Source organism: Cebus imitator, unplaced genomic scaffold (assembly GCF_001604975.1).
Source record: "Cebus imitator isolate Cc_AM_T3 unplaced genomic scaffold, Cebus_imitator-1.0 Scaffold47, whole genome shotgun sequence".
Taxonomy (NCBI): Eukaryota; Metazoa; Chordata; class Mammalia; order Primates; family Cebidae; genus Cebus; species Cebus imitator.
Window position 1 is genome coordinate 26,199 of NW_016107362.1, and position 11,948 is coordinate 38,146.

Here is an 11,948-nt window from a genome sequence, read left to right on the forward strand (position 1 = left end):
GGTCTCGATCTCTTGACCTCGTGATCCACCCGCCTCGGCCTCCCAAAGTGCTGGGATTACAGGCTTGAGCCACCGCGCCCGGCTAATTTTTGTATTTTTAGTAGAGACGGAGTTTCACCATGTTGGCCAGGATGGGCTTGATCTCTTGACCTCGTGATCCGCCCGCCTCGGCCTCCCAAAGTGCTGGGATTACAGGCGTGAGCCACTGCGCCCGGCCTCAAACTCCTTTTTTCTTAATGTGTAAGAGGAGATGTGTTAGTATGTATTTACTGCTAAAATTTAAAAATACACACATTAAAACAGAAGTTTATTGACAGTGATTCAGCTGATGTTTTGACTGTCCTTCAGTTGAATGGTCAGAATCCTGAAAGTACAATTTGTATTTCATGTGGAACTGTAGCTTCCACCTTGCTACAAGATTCTAAACATTGCTCTCATTAAGTGCAAGTATTCCCTATGAGTGATTTGACATTCCACCTGCATTTTCCGGAGACCTGGTTGAGGATCATCCTGTTAAGGTTATATCGTTACAGTTTCAACCAACTGACTGGTAAGAGAAGACACAGAAGTGCCAAACCTGAGAGCAGTCAAACACATCGCTGAGCTACAGATGAACCCAGAGTGATAGAATCAGCTCTCCTTAGAGGTTACATTGTGGAGTCTTACCTGGATTGCTGCACTAAGATCAGCCCTGGGTTTTATTTAATAAATAAGGCCTGGCACCCTTGTGCTTCTCTGTGGCCCTGCATTCTAACTTCAGATGCCCAATTTATCAGTCTTTTCTGTTACCTTGTGTGATTCTCCACACCTTTCACTTGCTTGAGGCCCTAGTATATGCCAACTACAGTTTACGCTTTGGGTTCATTACTTCTTTTCATCTTCAGTTCTTTTAGGTAGATTTCTGAAGTTTTAAGCTTCTAGAGCCTTTTTTTAGGGGAGACAGAGTCTTACTCTGTTACCTAGGCTGGAGTGCAGTGGTGCAATCTCAGCTCACTGCAACCTCTGCCTCCTGGATTCAAGCAATTCTCCTGCCTCAGCCTCCCGAGTAGCTGGGATTACAGGCATACACCACCATACCCAGCTAACTTTGTATTTTTAGTAGAGATAGGGTTTCTCCATGTTGGTCAGATTGGCCTCAAACTCCTAATCTTAGGTGATCTGCCTGCTTTGGCCTCCCAAAGTGCTGGGATTACAGGCATGAGCCACACCTGACCTCTAGAGCCATTTTAATACCACAGCCATAACTTCTAATGTGGGGCAAGTGCAAACCCTTGCAGAATTCCTTTTACTAGGTTTTTACTCATAAGATTGGTCAATAATGATTAGTTTTACCTTGACTTCTACCCAAATGGTTTATTTACTGGTTCAGGAATACTTCCTTCCACCAAAACAGAGAGGATATGCAAAAAGTTACTGGCCTCAGTTTTATCTGGGAGTTGATGCTGGGGATTTTAACTTGTAAAGTTAACGTTAGAATTTTTAGATCCCTTTGGATTTTTGTGGTAAATACATTCCTTCATTCCTTCAGCTATTTGCATTTATGTTGGTTTCAGTAAGTATTCCTGTTTATGTTTTGGGCTGCATTTGGACTTACTCCTTTTGAGAAAATTCCTTCAGTTCACCCGATAAAATCAATAAAAATCAGCCATTTGCACTGTGGTCAGGAAACAGTCAGCAATATTAGATGGACATTAGTGTCGGCTCTCTGAGTTTGGGATGAAGGAATGATCATCATTTCAGTAGTTTAGTTCACTTGTTTTGCCTCTTTGTGTTAAGGCTGTCATTCAAAGGGCAAACAGTTCCCAATGTTTTGAATTGAAAATATGTTCTTAGTAGATTTGCTGATTCGTGAATATGTTTTGCTTACACTTAAGGCCAAATTTTTCCTTGAAGATGAGTTTGTTAATAAACATCAACGGAAAGACAGCCTCAAATTTGAGACTTCTGAAGAATCTGAATTTAAAGAGAATATCTGTAGGATAGCAGACTATGAGTTTCTAGTTTTTGGATTAACATGGTTTGTTTAGCATGCTTAGTGTGGGAGTGTTCAAGGATCTTAGAATTTGTTTTTCTTAAGCAAAGAAGTTATGGAGTTTTTGTCTTATTTGTATATTGAGAAGGTTTCCTCCCGTCATGTGGGTTCATATCTTAAAATTAAAGTAACCCTTAAGCATATACCCTCAAGTGTGTATCTTCATGTGTTAAACAGCTACATATTAGTTTAATATGAATGTTTTTTCAGTAACAAGTGAATTTTTCTCAAAATAACATGAAATTTTTCAGAATCCAAGTGCTTGCAGTGATGGCAGTTCATCTTGGTACATAGAATCAAGTCCAGGAGATTCTTCCAGTGACCTGGGTCTTTCAGAAGTCTGAGAGAGCAGCCCAGGAGATACAGAGGACTCAGGGCTGGGAAAGGGAAGCTTCCTGAAGGTGTAGCAGCCAGCTTGTAAAGAATTCTTCAATAGCATATTGTTAAAATTGCTTCAAATAGTATAACCAATTAATAGTCCCTGTAAGAATTGTAATAATCACTTAGCTTTTTTGGCATTGTTACCTTCATAGAATGTGTATGTAGTAGAGGAGTTTGGAAATATATCTTTCTTTCTCTTCCAGATGTAAAATTGTTGAAAAGGAGACAGTCTTATTACTAATCAGGCTGATTAAAAATGTAGAATGAATTAGGCAAGTTGGGCTGCTAATGCAACCTTGCCTCTGAATTGAACAGCCACAGACAAAAACCAGAATGCCCCTCTCAGGGCAAAGGAACAAATCTAGATGAAGCCAAACCCAACATGCTCCTTTATTTTCCTCATCTCATCTGTGAGATGAGTTCCTCCTCCTCCCAAAGAGGAGTAGGTGAGAGGAGGTGAGAAAGAGGTCATGTCCCATGCTCCCAGGGATCAGAATTTTCATTCCTTTTAGGGAAATGGGATGAATGGAGGATTCCTCCTTATCTCTTAAAAAAAATAATAAAGCGCCGGGCATGGTGGCTCACGCCTGTAATCCCAGCACTTTGGGAGGCTGAGGTGGGCGGATCACCTGAGGTCAGGAGTTCGAGACCAGCCTGACCAATATGGTGAAACCCCATCTTTAAAAAATAATAATAATAATAAAACTAATTTTTCTTCCTGGTGTTGTTGGGGCTTATTTAGTATGCTAAAATGTATATGTTTATCCAGCTCAAGAGTTGGAAGTTATTTTCCTTTTACAAATTCATTTTGCCATAGTGTCCTGTAATTTTTCTTCCATAATAACATTTTTTTAAATATTAATTAAAAGTTATAGTCATTTCAAATAAATAGCAAATAGGGCATTGGATAGCAGTACTAAATCATTGAAAAAAACTTCTTTATTGGTGTTTTGTTTTTAATATAGTTTAGGGAAAGGCTTTTTAAACCAAGTTTCAGGAGAAAAAAATGAAAAATCTTTTTTTAAGATTTTAGATAACATGCCAGGCACAGTGACTCACACCTGTAATCCCAGTGACTCTGGGAAGCAAAGGCGGGAGAATCACTTGAGCTCAGGAGTTCAAGATCATCTTGGGCAACATAATGAGACCCTGTCAGTACAAAGAATTTAAAAATTAGCCAAGCATGGTGGTGTGCCTACAGTCCTGGCTGTTTGGGAGGCTGAGGCTGGAGGACCACTTGAACCCAGGAGTTGGGGCTGCAGTGAGCCATGATCATGCCACTGAACTTCAGCCTGAGTGACAGTGAGACCCTGATGCTTAAGTTTTTTTTTTTAAATAAAGATTTTAGATAACAGCTATAGAAATGAAATCATTTTAGTTTGGTTTGTATCTTCTCCACGTCTTTTCTAACTGCATTCTATTCTTATTCCTAAGGTAAAAAGGCATTTGCAGAGGGAGAAAATGAAGGCCAAACAGAAGCAGGCTCCAGCTTCTGCAAAAACTTGGATTCACAAATGTCCCTGAACAGAAAATGAAGCTCACTTCAGAACACACACTCTCTGCCTTGAAAACTGAAGAAACTATTACTTCCTTTTCACATGACCACAAGTCCTCTGATGGAAATGTACAGCAGAAACTCTTGAGAGAGAGGCTAAAAGCAACTCTGTTCTCCCCCTTCCCCTAGACTTTTCTTACGAAAAGTCAATAATTAAGCAAATTGCTTAACACTTGGTTCCAGTTCCTGCCTATCTGGAGTTTAAATGCATAATACACCATTAATTTCCACGCTGCAGTTTTTATTTTAAAGAAAGTAACAAGATGTCTTTACACTGACACTGAAAATTCATCGATTTTAGAGCCAGGAATTCCCATGTTACACAGGAAGAAATAGAAGTCTACTGAATTAATTTTTTAAAAGAAAAGAGATCAAATATTTCTTTGTTTTTCCTTTTGGAAACTTTTATGTATAATTCTTTCTGCCTGCCTACTTTTCTGCAAAAATGAGATGTACAGATTTCGGTTCCCTGCTATGAAAAGTGATGTGGTGGCAATTTTATAAATGTTGCTTTCTGATTTTTATCAGAGTGAGAAAATAATTAAAATTATATTGATTTGCAAGTAGTAAACAGTTCATATTTTGATTTCCCCTCATTTTAGTTTAATATAATTTGCAATAAATGTACATATTGTTGTTTGTTTCATAAAGCATATCACTTTAAAATGGTTTTTACTCCTGTGATTATGTTGGAATATTTGGAATTTTAAAGGAGTAAAGACTGTCCAGCATTTGGTTTTATAATGTTTGTCACCAGATTTTTATTAATAATGTAAAAAAAAAAAAGTCAATTTTTAAAAAATAGTTGGCCTTTGGCAGCTTTGTAAGGAACGTTGGAGGTGTTTTAGGATTGCTGTCAATTTTCAGCATTGTGCTATTGGGAAAAAAGTGTTTTGCTTTGGTCTGATGGTCTGAGCTCATTTTTATGTTTATTTTAGAAAGCTGTTGCATCAATATGTTATGTTCCTTGGCATTGTTCAGCATAGGTAATGTGTGCACTTTTTGTGTACACATAATCATATTTAAGTTTTTTGCATAAAATAAATGCTTCTAGATGTTATATGGCAGTCTTTTTAATCTTTTTATCATATGCTTGTGAATTTTTTCATGTTAAAGAGCTAAAGTCATAACATGATTACAGTCAACTCTCCATTATCTATATAAAATAGTGACTATGCCTCAGGTTTTTAATTTTTTGGTAATCATAAACTTACAAAATAAAGAAGGCATATAAGACCTGATTCCGGAGGAACTTGAAATTTGTCTTTTCTCATGACCAGAGTTCGGTCCTCCCCCATTGTTCACTATAGGGTCATCCGCAAAGCCCTGGGAGAATGTGCTGACTTCATTTTCTTACTCATTCCTAGCATGGGTGAAAGGAAACAAACAACATTTATGTTATAACTTGGTCTGGATAGGCTGTAGTTAGTATACATGGGATATAAAAGAAACTGATGCGCATCAAAGGTGGATGATTCTGTAGAGTGAAGTTTGAGAGTAAATGTCACAACGTTCTCATAGATAATCAAGAGTTGGCTGTGTACGGATTGAAAGATGGGTAATTATTTTAAATATGCATATACACACACATTCAGGTATTCAGAAGATGGTTAGGGAACAGTGGATGCCAATGATAGAAAACGATACCTTCGCAGGGGCAGAAAAAGCCCTACTCTTCCTTATTGCCTCTTCAGAACCCTTTAGAAAGTATAAAATATTGCCTCCAACATGCTGAAAAAAGAGTATCTATGCATAAGTATCAGAGAAGTCCCTCAAGCAAGCAGTAGGTGTGTTACATTTAGAAAGAGTTTAAAGTTCTCTTAGCATCAGACAACTTGATTCCTAAGGTTTCCTTCGTGTCACCAACAAAAAGTGCATTGATAGGGCCTTTGGCTCTTCCTCCCTTTGATTAATTGCCCAACATCACAGTTTAATTACCAAGTGTGACATCATATTAAAACGTAGCAGAACTATCTGCATCAATATATTCCTGTTTAGATTTTTGCAGGAGACAAGTTACTTGAAAGACAAGATCTGGTCCTTGTGTGATGTAAATGGCCCACCCGTTTTGTAATATGATGCAAGTGTCTGGCACTAAGGGAAGCAAGAGTAGGATTGTAGAGAGATCGATCTGATGGGGAGGGACTTATTTACGGGAAATTTTTTAGTTTTCCTTTTTGAAGGAAAACATTAAAATCCCTTAGGAATTTGGTATTCACATCTCAGAGAACTACAACACAAAAGTGCAGACTTATATTTGAGAATTAATATTAACCCTTTGTGTCTAGTTTGAAGCTTCTTGTATTTGTCTAAAACTACAAGCCAGAATTTTGTATCTCCTTTGATATAAAGTGTGTATAATGTAAAGTAGTTTTGCATATTATTGTGCTGCACATGGGCTGAATTTTTAAATTTTTTTTAAAAACTTGAAGCAGAACCTTGTAATTTGTGTAAATGACAAGTGTAAAATCCTACCATAAAATGCTAAAGATATGCACTGTTTCAAATAAAACCAAGAAATGCAGCATTATATAGTAGTGTGGAGCCCTGAATATTCATGTATCCCTGGTATGTCACAAGTTGATAAAATGTCTTTGCATATTTTCTGTTGAGATGCTGGAGTCTGAATATCGTAATAAGAAATCAAAAGCCACCTTTAAACTTCCTGGCTACGTACTCTGATGCAGCTTACAGTGACTAAGGAAGAACATAGTGTAATAATAAATTTTGAGGGACATTCGGAATTTCCAAACAAGATGTTGGTTTTGGGGGTGGCTTTTTTTTTTTTTAATGAAGTCTTACTCTGTTGCCCAGGATGGAGTGCAATGGCGTGGTCATGGCTCACCATAGCAGTCCTGCCCCAGGCTCCTAAAAAAGTGCTGGGATTACAGGCGTGAGCCACCAGGCCTGGCCAAGAGGTTACTTTTTTAACCTAAGAACTTAAAAGCAGCCTTTTATTCATATTGGCCTATGGTTCATCTATTCATTGCAAGTTTTGAAACTTACGCATTTTATTATGAAACTCATATATAGTGTTATAACAAATTCAAGAGAGCAAGCAGATTATATAAATGTATCTGGAATAAGGTGACCAGAATGAGAGGTAAGAAAAGCTGTCATGCCCAGTCATGGTGACTCATACCTGTAATCCCAGCACTTTGGGAGGGCAGCCGAGGCAGGTAGGTCACTTGAGCTCAACTTCAAGACCGGCTTGGGCAACATGGTGAACCCCATCCGTATCAAAAATACAAAAGTCAGCAGGGTGTGGTGTTGCACGCTTGCAGTCCCAGTTACTCGGGACACTGAGGTAGGAGAATCACTTGAGCCTAGGAGTCAGAGGTTGCAGTGAGCCGAGATTAAACCACTGCACTCCAGCCTGGGCAACAGAGCAAAACTCCATTTCAAAAGTAAATAGCCCAGGTGCAGTGGCTCACAGCTGTAATCCCAGCACTTTGGGAGGCCGAAGCAGGTGGATCACCCGAGATCAGGAGTTTGAAACCAGCCTGGCCAACACAGTGAAACCCCATCTCTACTAAAAATACAAAAAATTAGCCAGGCATGGTGGCACATGCCTGTAGTCCCAGCTACTTGGAGGGCTGAGGCAGGAGAATGTGTTGAACCAGGGAAGCAGAGGTTGCCATGAGCTGAAATTGTGCCACTGCACTCCAGCCTGGGCAACAAAGCCAGACTCCCGTCTCATAAAGTCCTGAAACATGTCCATTTGTACCACTGCACTCCAGCGTGAGTGACAGGATAAGACCCTGTCTCAAAGGAAAAGCTATCATGACTAGTTTTGTATTTTACCGATAAGGGGTTGTCTTTCCACTCCCAATGCTTGCATTGACAAGACTTTTTTTGTCTTTGCTACTCACATAAACTGTCCTGCTCTGACAAGCAGCTCTGTAGCCTGCTTAGGTAATGGTGACAGCATTTCCTACAAGGAGTTAGCTATAAGCCAGCAAGGTAGGGAAGATGGAAATGAGTGTACAGAATCAAGCACTTTTCTACTGAAAGAAACCACACCTTCAACTTTTCACTCCCATGAGAGTAATAACCTTCACTTATTTCACTATTATATCTTATTTCAAAGTCTTAGCAAGGCAACATAGAACCTATCTCTACCAGAAATTTAAAAAAATAAGCCAGACATAGTGGTGCGTGCCTGTTTCCCAGCTTTTCAGGAGGCTGAGGTGGGACAATAGTTTAAGCCCAGGAGGCAGAGGCTGCAGTGAGCTGAGATCGCACCACTCCACTCCACCCTGGGTGACAGAAACCTTGTCTCAAAGAAAAAAGTCTAACAGGAACACGTACAAGGTCTCATTTCTAAGGAGCCTGGGCCAGGCTGCTGATCAGTACTTCAGTTTTGGGGTGATTCTCAAAGGTTTCTTCATCAATGCTGATTGCTAACTTAAAGCCCCTTTCTCCCCTTGTTCTTAAGTTACTCCTGTTGTTCTTGAGCAAGGACCATGTCATTTGGAATAAATCCTGTAATTTTTAATAAACAGCCCTACGTTCTCCCGGAAGAAGCTTGAATGGTGACATGGTTTGGCTCTTTGTCCTCAGTCAAATCTCATCTCTTGCACTGGAAACAAATCATTAAAAATAAATAAATAAAAATCTCAAATTGTAATCCCCACATGTTGAGGAAGAGGCCTAGTGTGAGGTGACTGCATGGGGCAGTTTCCCCCATGCTGTTCTCCAGATAGTGGAGTTCCCATGAGATCTGATGGCTTAAAAGTGTGGCCCCTCCTGGCTCTCGCTCTCTCCTGCCGCCATGTAAGATGTGCCTTGCTTCCCTTTCTCCACCATGATTAACTTTCCTGAGGCCTCCCCAGCCATGCGGAAATGTGAGTCAGTTAAACCCCTTTCCAGTCTCAGGCAGGTTTTTTGGGTTTTTGTTTTGTTTAGACTGAATTTCACTCTTGTTGCCCAGGCTGGAGTGAAGTGGTGCCACCTCGGCTCACTGCAACCTCTGCCTACTGGATTCAAGTGATTCTTCTGCCTCAGTCTCCTGAGTAGTAATATTTTTAATAGAGACAGGGTTTCACTATATTGGTCATGCTGGTCTTGAACTCCTGACCTCAGGTGATTCACCCATCTCAACCTCCCAAAGTGCTGGGATTACAGGCGTGAGCCACTGCGCCCAGGTGCAGGCAGTTCTTTGCAGCAGCTTGAGAATGGACTAATACAAAAAAACAACTAGAAGTCAGTAAGACATGTAAGGAGCACCACAGTGCTCAGTCCGACCTGCAAAAGCCAAGTAGAAAATGGGGAGTCGCCACTTTCATCATTGCAGGCATTTATGTAATCATAGAGACTAGGCACGATGCCAGGGGCAGACATTAAAAACACCAAGATGGGGTACCTTACAAAGACTAGCAGCAGGTAACACAGGCAGCTGCAACTGTCCAGGTGACACATTTTGTGTGGACTTCAGAGTCCTGATGGATGCTGTAGAAGCAGGAAATCCCCAACTTTTCTACACAGTAAAGGGCAGTTCTGGGAACTGTAGGTGGCTAAAGAAGTGACTGGGCCAGGTGCAGTGGTTCACACCTGTAAAGGTGGGTGGATCACCTGAGGTCAGGAGTTCAAGACCATCCTGACCAACATGGAGAAACCCTGTCTGTACTAAAAATACAAAATTAGCTGGGTATGGTGGCGCATGCCTGCAATCCCAGCTACTCGGGAGGCTGAGGCAAGAGAACAGCTTGAACCCGGGAAGTAAAGGTTGCAGTCAGCTGAGATCGTGCCATTGCACTCTAGCCTGGGCAACAGAGGCTGGAAACGCTCAAAAAAAGAAAAGACTGGCCTGAGCAAACTGCCCTGCCTCAGGCGATGAGGAGTTGGCCTAAAGCTGGAGGCGGTTCTCCAGGCTGAGAGCTGGGGAAAGGCCACCGTTTTGGTGACGACCAACACTCCTTAGCCTTCCCTGCACCCTGTTGCTCTGCAGAAGAGCTGGCCCCAGCCCTCGAACCTCTCTGTCCACAGTAGTCCAGAGGGTCACGCCCCACTCGAAGCACAAATTCTGGTGTGTCAGTAATTCCTGTGGCTTCTTTGGACAAACTATGCAAACTTATGAGCTTAGTGAACTTCTCCAAAGCAAGGCAGCATCCCCAGGAAGCGCCCATTTCTTGGATCCTTTTTGTTTTGTTTTGTTTTGTTTTGTTTTGAGACACAGTCTTGCTCTACAGCCCAGGCTGGAGTGCAGTGGCATGATCTTGGCTCACTGCAACCTCTGCTTCCTGGGTCCCGGTTCAAGCGATTCTCCTGCCTCAGCCTCCTGAGTAGCTGGGATTATAGGCACATGCCACCATGCACAGCTGATTTTTGTATTTTTAGTAGAGGCAGGGTTTCACCATGTTGGCCAGGCTGGTCTTGAACTCCTGACCTTGTGATCCACCCGCCTTGGCCTCCCAAAGTGCTGGGATTACAGGCGTGAGCCACCACACCCAGCCTTATCAGAGCCTTTTTGAAGAGATCCACTCTGGTGGCCCCCCACCCCTAACCCAAGAAAACCCTGACAGTTTTGCCTTGTGGATGTATCTGGAGGAAAGTCTCCTCCAAGAGGAAAGTCAACTGCAGGGACTGAAAGAGACGCTGTCTGTCCCTTTGCAACCTGCCTCAGGCTAAAAGCTGAAAAGCAAAATACTGGTTACCCCAAAACTTTACCTTACTTTCAGATGTAGACCAGACCCAGTGGCTATGGTCTCTGCATTTTTTGCCCATTTGACAGCTTGGCCTGCCCATGAGAACTTACAATTATGAGCAGCAGGGTGTGTCTTTTTAGAAGCCATGACTCATTGGGGATATTAAAAGTAGACAGGTCCTCATTTTCTTCTCTCCACACATATGCAATTCGGAGGTTCTCTTAATGACAAGGCATCCACACAACATAGTAGTCAAACATTTCTCAATCCCCACAGCTGAATTAGAGGAAAACATTCACAAAGACTATGTAAAAGCCAGCGAGGTGCTAACTAAATTTTCCCTAGTTTCCTTGCCTGTAAAATGGGGACTGTCAGATTAAGCAGGCTGGTCACAGTGACTCATGCATGTAATTCCAGCACTCTGGATGTCCAAGGTGGGAGAATTGCTTGAGTCCAGAAGTTCGAGACCACCCTGGGCAACATGGTGAGACTCCATCTCTTAAAAAAAAAAAAAACACTACATGCGCATGGTGGCCAGCGTGCACTTGTAGTGCCAGTTTTTTGGGAAGCTGAGGTGGGAGGATCACCTGAGCCCAGGCGTGAGAGGCTAGAGTGAGCCATGATCATACCACTGGCTGACAGAGGGAGATTGTCTAAAAAAAATTTTGTAAACTCAAATATTGTAAACTCAAATTTCATGGTAATTCTACCTTTTCATGGAAATGGCAGGGACGTGTTTGTTGTCTGAAGAACTTTGTTTTTCCAGATGGAATCTTGCTCTCTTGCCCAGGCTAGAGTGCAGTGGCACCATCTCGGCTCACTGTACCCTCTGTCTCCCAAGTTCAAGCAATTCTCCTGCCTCAGCCTCCCGAGTAACTGGAATTAAATTCCTAAGCAGGAAAATATTTTGGCCTCCTCCACAGTCAGCCGGGTCTACACCAATGAAGGCTGGTCCAGGGTGGACACAGCCTCTGCCTCCAGTGTGGGTCCTCTCTGCAGCTCTGGAGCGCCCTGACTGGGCTTGGCTCAGGGCACGTCCCTTCCTGATTACTAGGGTAGGTGGGAGGGCCTCCTTTTATTTATTTATTTATTTATGAGACAGTCTCATGAATTACAGGCATGTGAGACCATGCCCAGCTAGTTTTGTATTTTCTGTAGAGACCGGGTTTCTCCATGTTGGTCAGGCTGGTCTTAAACTCCAGACCTGGCCGAGCGCGGTGGCTCAAACCTGTAATCCCAGCACTTTGGGAGGCCGAGGCAGGTGGATCACGAGGTCAAGAGATCGAGACCATCCTGGTCAACATGGTGAAACCCCGTCTCTACTAAAAATACA

The 11,948-nt window shown here is 42.0% G+C and overlaps 1 long non-coding RNA gene across 1 annotated transcript in view; it reads left to right on the top strand.

Annotated features, from left to right (window-relative positions):
* The window catches only part of LOC108303430, a 27,578-nt gene extending 21,080 nt beyond the window's left edge, over positions 1-6,498 (top strand). Inside the window, exon 6 of the long non-coding RNA XR_005199996.1 lies at positions 3,848-6,498. This is a non-coding gene — a long non-coding RNA (uncharacterized LOC108303430). The remainder of the gene's footprint in view (positions 1-3,847) is intronic.
* The last annotated feature ends 5,450 nt before the right edge of the window (positions 6,499-11,948 follow it).